Here is an 18,610-nt window from a genome sequence, read left to right on the forward strand (position 1 = left end):
AGTTGCCCAGGCTGGTCTTGAACTTGCGGGCTCAGGCAATCCACTCGTCTCAGCCTCCCAAAGTGCTGGGATTACAGGCTGAGCCACCAAGTCCAGCCTGAGGTTTTAAATATAAGTTCCTTGCCCAAGATATTATGGAAACTGGGTTCAATATCAGGTCTGACATTCAACTATAACCCTAAGACCACAATCACCTCTTCAATAAAATAAGGTATAAATATGACACTGGGTGACAAAATTTTTTGAGGCCTCTCTCTGCTTTAAATGATGTGAGAATAAAGACGTGTAAACACAGTCAACAAGTAACCACACAGCTGCCCCCGCTCGCGCATTCATGAAAAAGCCCTTTCCTTTGGCAAGGTCAAGTTTCTCCTAATCAACTTTATGAAACAAATTATCCTTGCTAAATTTCTACTGGGAAATGAATTTACGTAAATTATTTTTTTTAATGGGGGGATATAGTATGAGACTGAACAAAGCTCTTCCTCAGGGGGTTGCCAAGCCTCTGACCATGGATGGTTTCTGGGAGTTTAGGCTGTTTACTACTCCTCTGATGTGCTATGTAACCCCCAGTTTTGGGTTGTGCTTGATTTACATGCTGTGGGACTGCGTTTTAGATGATGTTTCTCTGTAAATTATTGGTTTTCCACCCTTGTGCAATGGAGATAATTAATATTTCATCCTTGGATTAGAGCTGATACTTGGATTGCCTATCTTCATAGGATTAAAATGAGTTTTATTTAGCACTCCTCTCCCAAACTCTTGTTCCTTGGTTAATTCTCCAAATAACCATTGCTCTCTGTATGATTGTCTCCACCAAGACTGTAATTTTGTGTGATCTCAGAAAGATTGTCCTCTTTCCTCCATGACTTAATGGTTTAGAGCACATATGTCCCAAGTAACTGTGTATTGGTTATGTGTAGCTCTTTGGCTTAAGTAAACCAACAATTCTCAATGCAATCCATAATTCTCTACACCCAATGTCTGAGTCTGATTTTAAGGGTGGGTATCGTTGTGAAAGGCTCTGTGTTCTCTATTTAGTGTCCAACCCCACAGAGTTGGACTCATTTCTTCCAGAAACTAGCACACAGAGCAATGGGAATCATCACTTATCCTTAATACTTTCCTAATAGTTATTTTATAATTGAGCATGTGTCATTCAAAACTCCAACACTTCAGTTGCACTTTTTATTCTAGAAGGAGTTCAGATTGATGCTTCTGTCACTCACTTGTGGGCAGAGACCATCACACTCTTCTGGAGAATTCAAACTTAACAGAGACCCTCGTGCCAGCTTACTGTTGTCAATCACAAGTTTCATTCAATAAAGAGCACGAAAGAACAGTCACAGGAGGAAGGCAAGCAGCAGAAATCTCAGTGGTGGGGGCTGCTATCTATAAATGTGCCGTATCTTATTTTACATTCTCTAAGGAAGGAATTGGTCACAAAACGATAGAGGGAACAATGGTATCTTCAAAGGACATAAAGGTGCAATATGAATTTTCAGTAGAAGAAATTTTGCCAATTTCTTATAACATTTGTCTCTCAAATTATAGAGGGCATCTGTTCCCATATTTGGGCTGTGGACCCTGGTAGAAAGAAGGTGTGGGTAGCAAGGCAGATTCAGTGTTATTGCGAGTGGACTGCAAATCCAGATTTTCACTAAGCCTTGTCTGAGGGTTGAATGATAGCTCACAATGAACTATTATTTTTACAAGCGTGTAGATTCTCTTGTGATGAATAAAGTGAATATTTGTTTAAAAATGTGTTGCAGGCAGCTGTCCATACACCATTGGCCTACCTTGAGGTCAGCTGAAAAAAGTTGCTGTAATCTCTTCCTGAGGGTTTTCTCTGTCCCCAGGGGTTAGTGAGGACCATATCTGGAAAATCAGAAGTGCTGAGAAATTAATGCCCACAGGAGTAGCTCTCAAAAAAAGCAACAGAAGACAGCACATAAATACTCCAGCTCCTTTGCCATGAAGGACACAATTCTTTTTTTAAATTTACTTTTATCTATGTTTTTTGAGTTAGATTCTCACTCTCTCACCCAAGCTGTAGTGCAGTGGCATGCTCACGGCTACTGCAGCCTTGACCTGCTGGGCTCAGGTAATCCTTTGCCTCAGCCTTCCAAATAGCTGAAACTACAGGCATGTTACCATGCCTGGCTAATTTTTTTATTTATTGTAGAGATGAGGTCTTACCAAGTTGCCCAGATTGATCTTGAATCCCTGGGCTCAGGCAATCCTCTCACCTCTGCCTCCCAAAGTGCTGGCATGAGCCACAAAGCCTGGTGCAGAAAGGGAAAATTCTAAGGTGTGTGCTTCATGTACTCTATGAGACTTCCTAGTGACAATGTACCCCTGTTGCTCATACAAGTCACCCAGTTGGATATTACATGGTATTTCAGATGTTATGTTGCTGTGTTTTGGTGACAGTGATTTACAATTTGTATTTTTTGGCAGGTGTGAAAAAGGCTGTAAACAGTGTGTAAAGGACGAGATAATCAAGGGCATGTGTGAAAGCTGGGCTATCAATAGTCAGTGGGTCTACATGCTGGAAGAGAGTCACATTATTGCTCAATATACCAGACCCTGGGTATCAACTGTTCCCATTCTCTTCAGTCGTCACCATCAAGCAACACCACAGAATTCAAACTTCTAGACTGGGGCTTGCACAGGAAAATGCCTTAGGAGCGTATCTGTAGGGAGAAGGGAAAAGAGGAAAGAGATAATGTGGATAGATGTTGAGGGCCTAAGTGATACTGTCTCTGGGGAGAGAATAGATCTTTACATGGGGTAAAAGTTCTTTATTTATAAATATTTCAAAAATTTATTTCTTAAACTATCTCTTTTTTATATACAACATGACCACATTACAGTTAATTGTTTTTAAATCATGGATTTGTGATTATAAGGCAAAATAATAATTTTAAAAGATGAAGACTAGCCGGGCTCGGTGGCTCAGCCTGTAATCCCGCGCCTTTGGGAGGCTGAGGTGAGTGGATTGCCTTGAGCCCGTGGGTTCGAGACCCACCTGGGCAACTTGGCAAGACCTCATCTCTACAATAAATCAAAAATGAGCTGGGCGTGGTAGCGTGTGCTTGTAGTTCCAGCTATTTGGAAGGCTGAGGCGGAAGGATCGCTGGAGCCCAGCAGGTTGAGGCTGCGGTGGCCGGGAGCGGCCACTGCACTCCAGTCTGGGTGACAGAGTGAGACTCCAACTCAAAAAAAAAAAAAAAAAGATGAAAACTATTCAGAGTATGTGCATTTTATTCTGGGTGAATGATTATTGCCAAGAGAAGTTTTCATGTAAATTAGTAGTTCTAAAGAACAAAACATTGCAGTCAGTGAAAGAGCAACAGTTATGTTTTCTCCCATTTTGATTGGGAAAATACAACTGCAGAGCTAAATACCAACCAATGTGGAGCTGCAAAAGTGAATCTTCAAGTTCCTTTTATGTTTGATGTGTAAAAGAAAAAAAGGGAAATTGAGGTTCCCTTTTGTAAATATCAAGAATGTGTCTTCGCCAGGCTCGGTGGCTCAGCCTGTAATCCCAGCGCGTTGGGAGACCAAGGTGAGTGGATTGGCTGAGCCCACGGGTGTGAGACCTCATCTCTACAATAAAAATAAAAAATTAGCCAGGCATGATAGCATGCGCCTGTAGTTCCAGCTACTTGGAAGGCTGAGGCGGAAGGATCACCGGAGCCCAGTAGGTCGAGGCTGCAGCCACTGCACTCCAGTCTGGGAGACAGAGTGAGACTCCAATTCAAAAAAAAAAAAAAGAATGTGTCTTATGAAACTGACTGAGCCATAAATATATCCCAGAAACACTGGTTCTTAGAAGTTTCATATTTCTGGCCCAAGAACACAATACCTATATAAAAGAGTGTTTCCTAATGGTTATGGGTTTGTGAAAAAGTACTGTAGAGAACTCAGCTCTTTATTTTTCTTGAAATGGTTATTCCATGGCATACCTTATGTAAGTATGATGATTGGTAATGCTATTTAATATATTTAAGTATTTGATATACTTTTTCTACAAGAAGTATATGGATATATTGTTTGAACCATATGAAATTTCTAATTTTTCAGCATGAAAATCCCTTTAGCATTTTCTGCAGAGCCAGTCTACTAGCAAAGATTACTCTCAGGATTTGTTTGCCTTGAAATGCTTTATTTCTTGATTACTTTAAAGGATAATTTGCTGAATATAGAATTTTTCATTTGCAGTAGTTTTCTTTCAGCACTTCGAATATTTCATCACATCACTTTTTGCTTTCATGGTTTCTGATGAGAAATCAGCTGTTAATATAATTGATCATCTCTTGTATGTGAACTGTTGCTTCTCTTCTGCTGCTCTCAGGATTTTCTCGTCTTTGTCTTTCTGCCATTTGGTTATAGTGTTTCTTAGTGGGGATCCCTTTAAGTTTTTGCTACCTGGAGTCTATTAAGCTTCTTGGATGTGTAAATCATTATCTTTCATCAAATTTGGAAAGATTGTGGGTGTTGTTTTTTCAAATATTCTTTCTAATCTTTTCTATATGTCATCTTTTTCCAGAAATCTTTCTTGATGATTTCAGAAGTCCTTCAAGCTTTGTATATATTTTTTCATTCTTTTTTTTTTTCCTTTTTGCTTCTTAGACTGGGGAATCTCAACTGCCTTATTTAGGAGATCACTGATTCTTTCTACTTCTTATTCAAATCTGCTATTGACTTCCTGTAGTGAAATTGTCATTTCAATTGTTATACTTTCCATTACAGATTTTCTATTTTGTTCCTGTTCTCTAATTTCCAATTTTTTATTGATATTATCTATTTGGTGAGATATAATTTTCATGGTTTTCTTTTGTTCTTTATTACATAATTTATTACAATATTTTTTTAAAAGAAAAGGAGTCCCACTATGTTGCCCAGGCTGCTCTTGAACTCCTGGGCTTAAGCAATCCTCCTGCCTCAGTCTCCCAATGTGCAGGATTACATGCATGAGTGACCACAACTAGTCTTCTTTTGTTCTTTGTACATGATGTCCTTTAATGCTTTAACCATATTTAAAATAATTTATTTAAAGTCTGTGTCTAGTAAATCCAATCACTGTGCTTCCTCAGTTTCAATTAATTATTTTTTTCTTGTGTATGGGCCATACTTTTTGTTTTTTTGCACACCTCATTTTTTTGTTGTTGTAAACTGGGCATGTTTAATATTATAAAGTGGCACTTCTTGAAATTATATTTTTTTCTTTCTCAGGTGCTATGATCTTAATGTCCCCCAAAAAGTATGTGTTGAAACTTAATTGCCAATGTTGTAGTATTAAAATATGGGGCCTTTAGGAGGTTAAATCATAAGGACAGAGCCTCTATCCATGTGATTAGTGATTTTATAGAAGGGTTAGAGGGAACTAATCTTTTTGTTCTTCTATCCTTCTGCCATGTGAGCAAACAGTTCATACCTTTTGCCCCTTTTTTTGCCTCATCTGCCTTGTTAAGACACAGCAGACACCTAAGGCTGGTGCCTTGATCTTGGACTTCAGAACTGTAGGCAATAAAGTTTTGATTTTTATAAATTACCCATCATGTGGTATTTTGTTATAGCAGCATGAATGGACTAAAACCCTAGGGCTTGTTTTTATTACTTTTTTTTTTTTTTGAGTCAGAGTCACCCCATTGCCCAGGCTGGAGTGGAGTGGCACACTCACAACCACCTCAGCGTCGACCTGCTGGGCTCTGGCAATCCTTCTACCTCAGCCTTCTAAGTAACCGAAACTGTAGCTGGAACTACAGGCCCGTGCTACCACACCCAGCTAAATTTTGACATAGACGAGGTCTCGACAAGTTGCCTAGGCTAGTCTCAAACCCGCAGGCTCAGGCAATCCACTCACATTGGCTTCCCAAAATGCTGGGATTACAGACTGAGTCACCAAGTCCGGCTTTTATTGCTTTTTATAGCTGTTGTTTCTTGGCCTAATAACTTCTTTACATTCTTTGTAATGTGTGGCCATTGACAACTTGATTCTATTATTGTAGTGATCAGCTAGTGATTTGACAGAATTCTTTACCCAGAACCACCCTCCCCAACAAAACAAAAAATAATCTCCTAGTTTTTGCAGATGGTCTCTGTGTATGTGCTGAGGGGAACTTTCAACTCCTAGCCAGTCAGTATATAACATTGCCATCACCTTTATGTTCTGCTTAAGGGGAAACTGAAGGTCAGACAGAGGTGAGAATTTATAGCTTTCTCAGATCTTTTTTGAGCATGCAATCTGCCTTGGATATTCACTTGTCCTTCCAAATTCCTAGAACTACATGGGGGCTTGTCAAAGGCCTTCTTCCCCTCATTTCTCATTCTTTCCTCTCAAACTCTTGAGTTTTTCTTTGCCCCAATTGTTATGCCTTATCTGGGCAGGAAAAGCTAATACGTTTGCAGGTAAATATTTTTGACAAATGGTTGCCTTTACCCTGGGAGAGTCCCAAGTTAAGTGAAATAGAAGATAGTTTTTTGAGCTGGTACTTCAAGGAGCCAACATACAGGGCAAAACAAATAACTACAATTTCATGAGAATAAGGTCCATTCTAGCTGGGCTCGGTGGCTCAGCCTGTAATCCCGCGCCTTGAGAGGCTGAGGTGAGTGAATTGCCTGAGGCCATGGGTTCAAGACCCGCCTGGGCAACTTGGTGAGACCTCATCTCTACAGTAAATTAAAAAAATTAGCCGTGTGTGGTAGCGCGCGCCTGCAGTTCCAGCTACTCGGAAGGCTGAGGCGGAAGGATCGCAGGAGCCCAGCAGGTCGAGGCTGCGGTGACCGGGAGCGGCCACTGCACTCCAGTCTGGGCGACGGAGTGAGACTCCAACTCAAAAAAATAAAAAAATAAAAAAATAAGGTCCATTCTGTTTCTTCTGGTACTAGGCACCTGTACCTGGAATGTGGACTGTTGTCTTCCAAGATGCAACTAAGATGCTCTGCTGGTTAATTTGATATGTCAACTTGACTGCACCACAGCATGCTCGGATCTCTTTAAATAGTGTTTATGGGTGTGTCTCTGAAGGTGTTTCTGAAAGAGATTAGCGTTTGAATTGGTGGACTGAGTAAAGCAGATTTTTACCCTTGTGTGGGTGAAAATAATCTAATTGATTAAGGGTCTAGATAGAACAAAAAGGTAGAGGAAGGTTGAATTTGCTCTCTGACAGACTGCTTGGTGCTCCCAATTCTCAGGTCTTCAGTCTTGGACTGGCATCTATACTATTGGTCCTTTGACTATGAGACCTTCAAACGATACCACCAGTTTTTCTGGGTCTCCAGCTTGTAGATAGCTGATCATGGGACTTCTCAGCCTCAATAATCGTGTGAGCCAATGTCATATGAGTGTGTGTGTGTGTGTGTGTGTGTGTGTGTGTGTGTGTGTGTGTGTGTGTGTGTTTGTGCCCTATTGGTTCTGCTTCTTTGAAAAATCTAATATAGATTTGGTACCGAAAGTGATACAAGGAAAACATAATTTTAAGAATTTTTCTGAATTGTTTCTAGGGTTTCTAGAATTAAATCTCTAATGCCATTATATTTAAAGATACTTCTAACTGTATTTCTAGTAGTAAAGAAAGCACTGATACTCCATGGCATAAACTGATAACTGACACATGATGATGTCTGCCTTGGATGTATCTAATGAACTACCTATATGAATCAATGAAGTGGTTGTGTATATGACACTTTCAAATTTTTTTTTGAAAACTTAAAAGTATAATAATGTTGGATGCTTGCTCCCTTTGCGACTGGACAAAGTGATGAAAAAAAAAAGGATGAGTTCAGATATTTGAATTCCCATCTGAAGCACTGTATAAATGATCTAAAAGCTTCTATGTGTGCCCTGAAGAAGAACTTTATATCCTGGGGCCTGAGATTGCTAAAAATCAAATGCAGAATTTAATCCTGTGATTGGCTGAATTACAATGTAAATTGAACTCTTAGTCCCACGGGGTGTGTATACTGTTACAGTAAGGCTGTTGATTGGGGAAAAAATGAGATTCTGTAAATTGGGATAGAGGACATGTGGGTAGATTCTGAAGAAGCTGGGACATTGAACACCTAAAGTTTTATTGGTCTTTGCCAGTGGAAGAGGTTTCCTCACACCCTGTGGAAGCAGCCTCTTTAACCTCAGCAGAAGTAACTCCCCCACCCCCAGGATAAGTAGCATATCCCCCCCCAATGTCAATGGTATCCTGGCCAACAGTGATATCAGCTTCTCCACCCTCAGTAGTATTGCCCCTTGTCCTAGTATGAGGGGATTAACCCTGTGTTGCCTGAGAAAACTCTAATGGTCTCCTCTGATTCAGTTGCCATGGAAGAAAATGCTGATTCTCCATCATTTATCTTTGTTTCTAGACCTGTAAATAAACTCAAATCCTAGCAGCCCCTAAAGGTGGGGTACTAAATGTGACCCATGAAGAGATGTGATACACAATTAAAATATCTACTTGAGTTTTTTAAAACAATTTATACAGACTGACATCGGTGCAACATGTTTGGGAGTAGATACTAAGGGTGTAGGATAATTGTGCAAGGAACAAAGTTTTATCAGGTTAAATTCCTTGATATGAGCTCACTATGCAGAGATTCTGCATCTAATGTTGCAGCTCATGGAGTTAAAAGGAACTCTAATCATTTGGTTGTTTAGTTACCTGAAACATGAAACAAAAAGCGGCCCAGAGTGAAAAAAAATGGAAATGTCTGTTTTGCCTTGGTTTAATGTAGAGGAAGAAATTTAAATACTTACGTAGATTGGAATGTACTAGTGGATTTGTCATTTAAAACCTACTCACATTGGAAAGGCTAAAAGACATAGTTTTCAGCTGTAGGGAAGTTTAATTTTTCCCCTGTGGGTTTGCTCATTTGAGTCTATAAAACAGACTGATAATAGGCAGATTAACAGGAAAAAAAGGCATACAAATTTACTCCCATGTATACGAGCACTGAAGTCATACACAATATGAAGCTCAAGGTGGGGGAGGGAGTCAGATAGTTAAAGTTTTTATGTCATCCTGAGGTTACAGAACACATGGGGGTTTAGAGCTCAGCAAGATCGGTTATGGGAAGGAGAGAGAAAGAAAGGGTTATACAGATTAATCCTCACAGGTAGCAGCTCTTAGAAACAATAGATGGTAGCCTGTGGTTAAATTAATCTTCTCCAGATCTAGATAAGGAGCCAGAGAAAATTTGGTTGTTTATTTCACTTATGTAGATTTTTCTTGACAGATGCAAATCTCTTCCACAAAAGGCAGCTTTCTAGGGCTATTCCTGTCTGCAAGGCCTTTGAATAGCCATTTGGAAATATGTCAAAGAAGGATGTTCTGGTGTGAAATATTTTTGGTTTCCTTTACACCAATTCTGTGACAACATTTTGTGAGGAGATCTCTAGTAAACTTAAAGAGCTCATGATTACTCTTCTCTTTAGGCCATACCTTACAGTAAGAACTTCAGCCACTGAATTGGAAAATCTAAATGCAATGGGAATAACTGAATCCCAGGGTGGCAGAGGCCAAGCGCTAGCACTCCATCAAAGGCAAGGTGTGCATTGTTACCATAATGGACAGCAGAGTCAAAGCCACAATCACTATAGCTTGATTCACACAGACCTACAGTATTGGCTAATTGGTCATGGTAGTCCTAGAAGTGAAATAGATAAGCCTACTAAATCCTTACTTGATCTGTATAAACATAAAAGTTCTAGGTCAAGTGAACAAAATCTCAATATAAATAATAAAAACAGAGAGTAAAGTCCCTCTATCAATTCCTAGAGTTGAGCCAACTTACAGACCCAGAACCTCCCGAATGAAGATGAGGCCAGTTTTCCTTGAGGAAGGATCCCAATTCACTACAAAAAAAATGCTTTTTAATCTTTCTTTCAGCCTTCCCCCAAAGGATCTACGACTCTTTACCAGGGCAACTGTGCATTGTGGAAAAGAAAATACTCAGACCTTTGATGACACAAAAATGCCAAGTTCAACCAAATGTGGTTTGATTGCAATTTGGTTATATACACTTTAGGGAGGCAGAAGTTACAAAATACCATCAACCAATATATGTGAGATTTTCATTGGTTTGGCCTGGGAAGGTGAGACATTTCCAAGTGGGGGCTTGCAGGTTACAGGTGGATTCAAGGATTTTTTTTTTTTTTTTTGAGTTGGAGTCTCACTCTGTTGCCCAGACTGGAATGCAGTGGCCACTCCTGGCCACTGCAGCCTCGACTTGCTGGGCTCTGGCGATCCTTCCGCCTCAGCCTTCTGAGTAGCCGGAATTATATGCACACGCTACCATGACTGGCTGATTTTTAAATTTATTGTAGAGATGAGGTCTCGCCAAGTTGCCCAGGTGGGTCTCGAACCCGCGGACTCAAGCAATCCACTCACCTCAGCCTCCCAAAGCGCGGGATTACAGGCTGAGCCACCGAGCCCGGCTAGATTCAAGAATTTATTGACTGGCAAATTGTATCTCTTATTTAAGGAATTTTGGGAAGCAGTAGAGATGTCTTGTTGAGATAAGGGGCAGAAAAACTCCAAGTTTCTTGGTATGTAGATGAAGTCCTATATGTGGCAGACTTCAGAGAGAATAGAAAAGTGTCTTACAAGGTGCCTGGAGTGTGGGAGTCCCCCATGCGATGTCTTTGTAGGGTTAAAATATACTTTGATTTTCTTCTTTATCTATTTTGTGATATTATGCCAGAGTAGGGTTGGAAAATAAACTTCAATATATAGGGTAATACCTCCCCCTCAAAGAGTCCTTACCAGGCAGGACGCCCCAAGTTTCTTAGTTAGGAATGTGAACAAGAGAAACAAGGTCAGAGTTTAGACCTCACCTTTCAGTGCCTAATGGACACTGGCTCTGAACTGGCACTAGTTCCAGGAGACTCAAAATGTCACTATGGCACACCAGTCAGAATACAGGCTTACGGAGCTCAGGAGATCAATGGAGTTTTGGGTCAGGTTCATCTCATAGTGGGCCCAGTGGGTCTCCAAACCCATTGTGTGGTTGTTTCCCCGTTTACAGAATGCATAATTGAAACAGATATACTTAGAATCTTGCAGAATCCTTGCATTGGTTCCCTGACCTGTGGAGTGAGGGCTATAATGGTGGGAACTGTCAAATAGAATCCTATAGAAATGCTTCTATCTAGGAAAATAGTAAACCCAAAGCAATACTGCATTCCTGAAGGGATTGCAGGGATTATTGCTACCATCTAGGACTTGAATGAGTCAGGGATGGTGAGTCCCACCACATCCCCATTACACTTGCCTACTTGGCCTGTGCAGAAGACAGAGGGATCTTAGAGAATGACAAGACTATTGTAAGCTTAACCAAGTAGTTACTCCAACTGCAGGGGCTGTACCAGCTGTAGCATCAGCAAACTAACATATCCCCTGATTCCTGGTATGTTATTGATCTGGCAAATGTCTTTTTCTTCTTCCCTGTCCATAAGTCCCTCTATAGGCAGTCTGCTTTCAGATACGAGACCAGCAACACATCTTTACTTGTCCTAAATCAGAGGTGTATCACCTCTCCAGTCCTAAGTTATAATTTAGTTCTTAGAGGTATTGGTTGCCTTTCCCTTCCAAAAGATATCACACTGGATCACTACATTGATGACATTATGCTGATTTGACCTAGTGAGCACTACGTAGCAAGTACTCCAGACTTATTGGTAAGACATTTGTGTGTCAGGTGCCAGTGAATGGAAAGTAAATCAGACAAAAATTCAGTGGTATTTTACTTCTGTGAAACTTCTAGTGATCCAGTGGTGCAGGAACATGTTGAGATATCCCTTGTAAGATAAGATGAGGATAAATTGTTATATCTGACACCTCCTACAATCAAAAAAAAGAGCAAAAGGTAGAAGTCCCGGATTTTTGAGTGGGCCAGAAAAGGAGAAGGCTCTGCAATAGGTCTAGTCTTATTTGTAAGATGCTCTGCTCCTGGGCCACATGATCTAGCAGATCCAATGGTGTTTTGTGTCAGTGCCAGATAATGATGCTATTTGGAGCCTTTGGCAGGGTCTACAGGTGAATCACAGAGAAGGCCCATATTATTTTGGAACAAATCCTGCCATCATCTGCAGATGCCTACTTTCATTTTGATAAAAAACCCTTGACTTGCTAAATGGCCTTAATGGAAACTGAATGTTTGACCATGGATCACCAAGTTACCATGCGATCTGAACTGCCTATCACAAACTGGGTGTTATCTCCTGCCAAGCCACAAAATTGAAAGTGCACAGTGGTTCTCCATCATCAAATTGAAGTGGCATATATGTGATCAGGCCCTAATATACCTCAAAGACACAAGTAAGTTACATGAATAAATGGCCCAAATGCCCTTAGTCTTCACTCCTACTATACTGACTTCTCTTTCCCAGCTTGAACCTATGGCCTTATGGAGAGTTCCTCCCTATGATTAGTTGACAGAGAAAGAAAAGACTCGGGCCTGGTTTATAGATGATTCTGAGCAACAGTCATGTACAACTGCCAAGTGGACAGTTGCAGCACTACAACCCTTTTATGGGACGCCCCTGAAAGACAGTAGTGATTTAAAAAAAATCCTCTCTGTGGGCAGAAGTTTGAGCAGGGCCCCTGGTTTTTCAGCTTGCTAGAAGGAGAAATGTCCAGACATGTGATTATATACTGATTCATTCCCCGTGGTCAATGGTTTGGTTCGATGTTCAGGATTGGAAGGGACATGGTTGGAAAATTAGTGACAAGGATATCTGGAAAAGATCTCTCTGAATGGGTAAAAAGCGTGAAGATATTTGTGTCCCATATGAATGCTCACCAAAGGGTAACCTCAACAGAGGAAGATTTTAATAATCAAGGGAATAGGATGATATATTCTATGGATACCACTCAGCCTCTTTCCCCAGCCATCCTTGTCATTGTCCAATGGGCTCATGAGCAAAGTGGCCATGGTGGCATGGATGCAGGTTATGCATGGGCTCAGCAACATGAACTTCACCAAGGCTGATTTGGCTATGGCCACTACTGAGTGCCCAATCTGCCAGAGCTTCTAATATGGCACCAGGGTGATGCAGGCTCATTAATGACATCGGACCACATCCATCATGGAAAGAAGCCTTTTGTTTTACAATAAAAATAGTTTTACAGTAAGAATAGACACTCTGGATACAGAATGCCTTATCCACCACCATAGTTTCTACATGTCATTGCTTCTAATATAGAACTCACTTTACAGTAAAACAAGTGACAATGGGCCCATTCACTGATGTTATCATGCTCCCCACCATCCTGAAGCAGCTGGTTTGACAGAACTGTGGAGTGGCCTTTTAAAGACTCAGTTATAATGCTTGCAAGGTGGCAATACCTTGCAGAGTTGGAGCAAAGCTCTCTGAAGGCCGTGTTTGCTTCTACTCAGCATCCAATATATACTGCTATTTCTCCCACAGTCATGATTCATGTCTCCTGGAAGCAAGGCACAAAAACAGGAGTGGCATTACTCACCACTACCAGTAGTGACCCACTAGCAACATATTTGCGTCCTGTCTCCACAACTTTATGTTCTGCTGGCCTAGAGGGCTAAGTTCCAGAGGGAGGAATGCTTCCACAAGGAGACATAACGATGATTTCATTGAACTAGAAGACTGCTACCTGGTCACTATGGGCGCCTCATTTCTCTGAACCTAGAGAAAAAAATGGAGTTACTGTGCTGGCTTGGGTGATAGATCCTGACCACCAAGGGAAAATTGGACTACTACTCCACAATGGAGGTAAGGAAAAGTATGTCCAGAATACCGGAGATCTATTAGGGCATCTGTTAGTATTACCATGCCCTGTTATTAAGGTCAATAAAAATGATAACCCAATCCAGGCAGGACTACTAATGGCCCAAACCCCTCAGGAATGAATGTTTGGCTTACCTTACCAGGTAAAGTACAACAAGCTAAAGGCAAGGGGAAAATAGAATGGATAGTGGAGGAAGGTAATTATAAACATCAGTGTGACCATATGATCAGGAACAGAAATGAGGACTGCAATTGTCATAAGTACTCTCTCCTTAGTTTGATAAAAATACATTTGTGTGTGTTAATCACATATGATTGTTTTCTTTCCTTTCTTATTCCATCATCATGTAAAATAAGATGTTTTGACATTACATCATAGTATTTAAATGTTACCAATTTTATATCTTAAGCTATAGGATATCAAGGAGAAAAGTAAACATCACTCAAGAACTTCCTCTTCTGGGGAAGAAATTAGTGCATTTTTGGTTACCCAGGATAGTTGTATTATGTTGGTGGAATTATGATTTGTTACGGTGTTTATTTGGAAATTAACTATGATTTCAGGAGATGCGTATGAGTGACAAGCTGACAAGGGGTGAACTCGAAGCTAATGGAAATGATATAAAGAAAGAATCTGAACCAACATTCATGGTTCTCTTCAAACATAATTATTATAGTGTGTGTTAGTGGGCAGTGTAGTATACTTGTGAATTAGGAACAACTAGGCTAAAAAGAGTCCTTTGAATCTCAAGCACTCTATTAGTGGAAAAGATTATGTTTACTTGTTTGGGGTGAAAAGATGAGGAACTATGAAATTGGAAACCAAAAGGAAATGTCACATTACAGTGGTTTTTCAATTATGTTCATCCAATTTTAAGGTTTACAGAGGTGACTTGGACTGACCTGAAGTAAGGAGGGTTAACAAAAAAGGTCACAGCTGGTGGGGATCAAGCTTCATGGTTCCATCTGTTTAATATATTAGGGCTCCATGAAAAATTGTTTGAAAGTTTGTTCCTATTGCCAAAAGCTTATAAAAACCACAGCATCGACCAGTAAAGACTACTACTTATAAATACCATGGGACTTGAGTAAAAAGAATCTCTGTGAGCTGGAGTGGGCTCAGGGTTAGAAAACTAGTTACAAGATTAGAAGGCTATTCCAGATTTAGTCGATTGCAAAATCCCCGGAAACAAAGGCTATAGACACCTTTACTTTCTAATCTCTTTAGTATCTCACACAAAGTAGGCATTTTGTAAATATTTATCATCTGGGCTATAGAAAGAATTAAGGTTAGATAACCTTGTGGGACCAGATCACAGAGAGTTTTAGAAGTTGTACACACACAAAAAAAGACATAGAAAAAGTAAATAAAACTATTGAGAGGAGAATGCTGTGATACAAAGTTTAAGGAAATGGCAGGTCATAAGAATTACAACAGAAAGGCAAGCATTAAGGAGCCCAGCCAGAAGATGCTTTGGTCAATTTATACATAATCTAAAAAAATCTCCCACTTTTAGATATTTGATGTATTTGGGGAAGAAAGTTAAAAGGATTAAACACAAGTCTTACCCTCAAAGAGCTTTAGAAATGTAGAAAAGGGTCAGAGAAAAGTAGGTGATTTCAAGGAGGGCCACGAGGTAGAAGAGCAGCTCTGGCCCTTCTAGCTTAAACTTTTCTAAAGTACATCAAGAGCTTAAAAAGAAAGGCAAGTCCACATGGCCCCAGTCAAGTATGATCTATTATGATAGATGTTAAAATAGTGGTATCTTTAAGGAGGTGACATGAGGAAATCTTCCGGGGTGTGAGAAATGTCTTGATCTAGGGTTTCATGGTTGTAGTCATCAAAATGTGAGTTGTATAATTTTTAGAAATTGCAATATGTTTTTAAAAGTGCCTTTTTATGTCTATTTGGACAACTCTTTGGGGATTTATACTTATAAAATGGATGCTTAGACTACTAATTTATATTTAAAATTCCTCCTTGATGGCCAGGCACAGTGGCTCATACCTGTAATCCCAGCATGATGTGGAAGGATCACTTGAGGCCAGGAGTTCAAGACCAGTCTGGGCAACATAGTGAGATCCCATCTCGAAATTATGTTTTTTAAATTAGCCAGGTATGGTGGTACATGCCTGCAGTCCCAGCTACTTAGGAGCCTGAGGCAGGAGGATTGCTTGAGCCTAGGAGTTTACGGCTGCAGTGGGCCATGATCATACCACTACACTCCAGCTTGGGTAACTGAGCAAGGCCCCATCTCAAAAAGAAAAAAACAAAACAAAAAACTTCTTCTTTGAATGTAAATAGGTTTAATTCTTTATACCATAAAGACCAACTCATATTGTGCTTGGTCTTAATGACATGATAAATCAGCTTTTAGTCTTTGAGGTAGCTCTACACATAGGAAGATGCCCTATGGTCACAATATTTTCCTCTTGACTTTCTTTTCTCATCTTCTCAAATGTCAAATGCAAGCTGTTCTGCTAAGCAGGAAACAACCAGCTGCTTGGTATCTGTAGACAATACCATTTCCAGGACTCTGACAAACTACACTACAGCAAGGAGTTCAATCTATTCCTTTAGAGCAAGTGTTTCCATTTTGTATTATGCCAGGGTCATACAAAAGTCATACAGAATTTTTTTTTTTATGCTGAGAACACGCTGAGGTTTTTACTAGATGATTTCTCATTTCTTTACTCCTAAACAAGAAACATATCATTTTACTTTATTGAAAAGGGCATAATCAATAAGGGTGTATGCAGCATATGTGCCACCTAACCATACTATGATTAACACATGGCAGAAGAAATCTTTTGGGTTGAAAAATATCTTTATTTAGCATACCAAAAACACAGAAACATAAGAAAGATCCTACCTAGTATAAACATAAAAATAGTTAAATACCATAATTTAATGTAAACCAAGCATTTAAAAGTGTGAATTATTATAATAAAACACGTACTATTTACACAGAACCAAGTTAAAGCTACCTCCGCAGTTATTGGATCAGATCATCAATCTTGAAGTCATCATTAGCAACGAAACAAACAGCATCTCTATTTGTACTGGTCAATAGGAAAAGAAAAATCATTATATTTACTTTAAACAAATACAACTTATTGTGACATCTAAAGAAGGGAAGCAGAAAGTGCCAGTTCTAGGATTCCAGACACCACCAGTGCATGTGGAGGCTTGTAAACCATACAGCTGGAAGAACTTGAGCCTGTTCTTTTATTGAAATGCAAACTGGTTGATTCAATTCAGCTACTGTTTTATAAAGGTACTAAATATATTCTGGAAAATTAAACTTTATTAATAACAATCAAAGCTGAATGCAATATCAATTAGGTAAGAAAGGCAAAAGCATAAAAATATATTATTATTCCAGATGAACCCCTTAATCATAGCAAATGCTACAAAACTCAGTTTCATAAAACCAGATGGGGTAGCAAAAGGCATCTTGAAAAAAAATATAAAACCCCAATCAAATTCAAACCAAACAAACCTAAGATAATGTTTCTTGGAGAAAGTTGTATTTTGTTTATCTTGTCATTAACATACAAAAGCTGTCATGAGATCTGTGGCTGATACAGTTATTACTATGGAGTAGTATGATCTTTGATCAACAGTCTAAAAAGCTGCAGTCACTGATTGGTTCAAACATTTGGATTTTTGGCTTCAAAGATTAACATTCACTATGATACTGCAATTCAGGTATCTCTAAGAGGCAGCATTAAATCTAATATCAGGAGTTTAAAATGTAAAATAAAGTTGCAAGAATAGATGCTTAGTAATATATCCTGCTCCTTTGTCTAATCCTGTAGTTTTCAAATTTTTGGTCTCCCGATCCCTTTGTACTCAAAATTTACTGGGGATCTGGATGTCCAAGAGCTTTTGCTCATGAGGTTTATCTATCACTATTTACCATATCAGAAAATAAACTGAAATTTTAAAAAGTAATAATTCATTAAAAAATAACAAATCCATTACATGCTAACATAAATAACATTTTTTTGAAAATAGCTATATTTTCTAAAACAGAAAAAAATATTTTTGGAAAGATGGCATTAGTTTACATTTTTCAACTCTTTTTTGAGAGAACTAGAGTGGAAAGACAATGTCTTCATATTATTATGAAAACAATTTGATCTCTCAGACTCCCTGGAAGGCTCTCAGAACACCCCAGAGGTCCATGGGCCATGCTTCAAAAACTGTTTTTCTAATATAAAGCCTGGCATTAAGGGCAAAAAAAAAGTCTACACAATAGGAGCCTTAATTTTCATTTTAAAATAAACCAAAAAAGTCACATATACATACACAAGTCACTGGATCAAACACTCTCACCTTCAGCTTTCACTAGAAGCCAAAGATTGACATGTACTCATGGCAAAATTAAAAATATCATTTCTGAGACCAGGGCCAATATATAATGAATCATTTTTAGTCCATGAAAGCTAGGAAACCTGTCAGTTAAGCACATATGCCTTAGTTCTGTTTCCAACATTTGCTTAACCCTGTTTGTGCTGAGTGCTATCATCTTTCAATTAGCACAGCTTTGGTATAGACGAGAGTACAGCAGGGATTCACTAACAGTCCACACACTCAGGTGAGGAACCTATTAGTTGTTTATGGAACAGCCTGCTCTATTTCTCACTAGGTGAAAGCTCTGATAAATTTTAGGGAAACAGAGGGAGAAAATTATCTCTCTGTAATAATAATGTTATGCTCTTGTTTGTTTGTTTGTTTGAGTTGGAGTCTCACTCTGTCACCCAGACTGGAGTGCAGTGGCCGCTCTCGGCCACCGCAGCCTCGACCTGCTGGGCTCCCGTGATCCTTCTGCCTCA

The sequence above is a fragment of the Carlito syrichta genome, unplaced genomic scaffold (assembly GCF_000164805.1).
Source record: "Carlito syrichta isolate Samal-C Ts95f unplaced genomic scaffold, Tarsius_syrichta-2.0.1 Scaffold306747, whole genome shotgun sequence".
NCBI classification, from domain to species: Eukaryota; Metazoa; Chordata; class Mammalia; order Primates; family Tarsiidae; genus Carlito; species Carlito syrichta.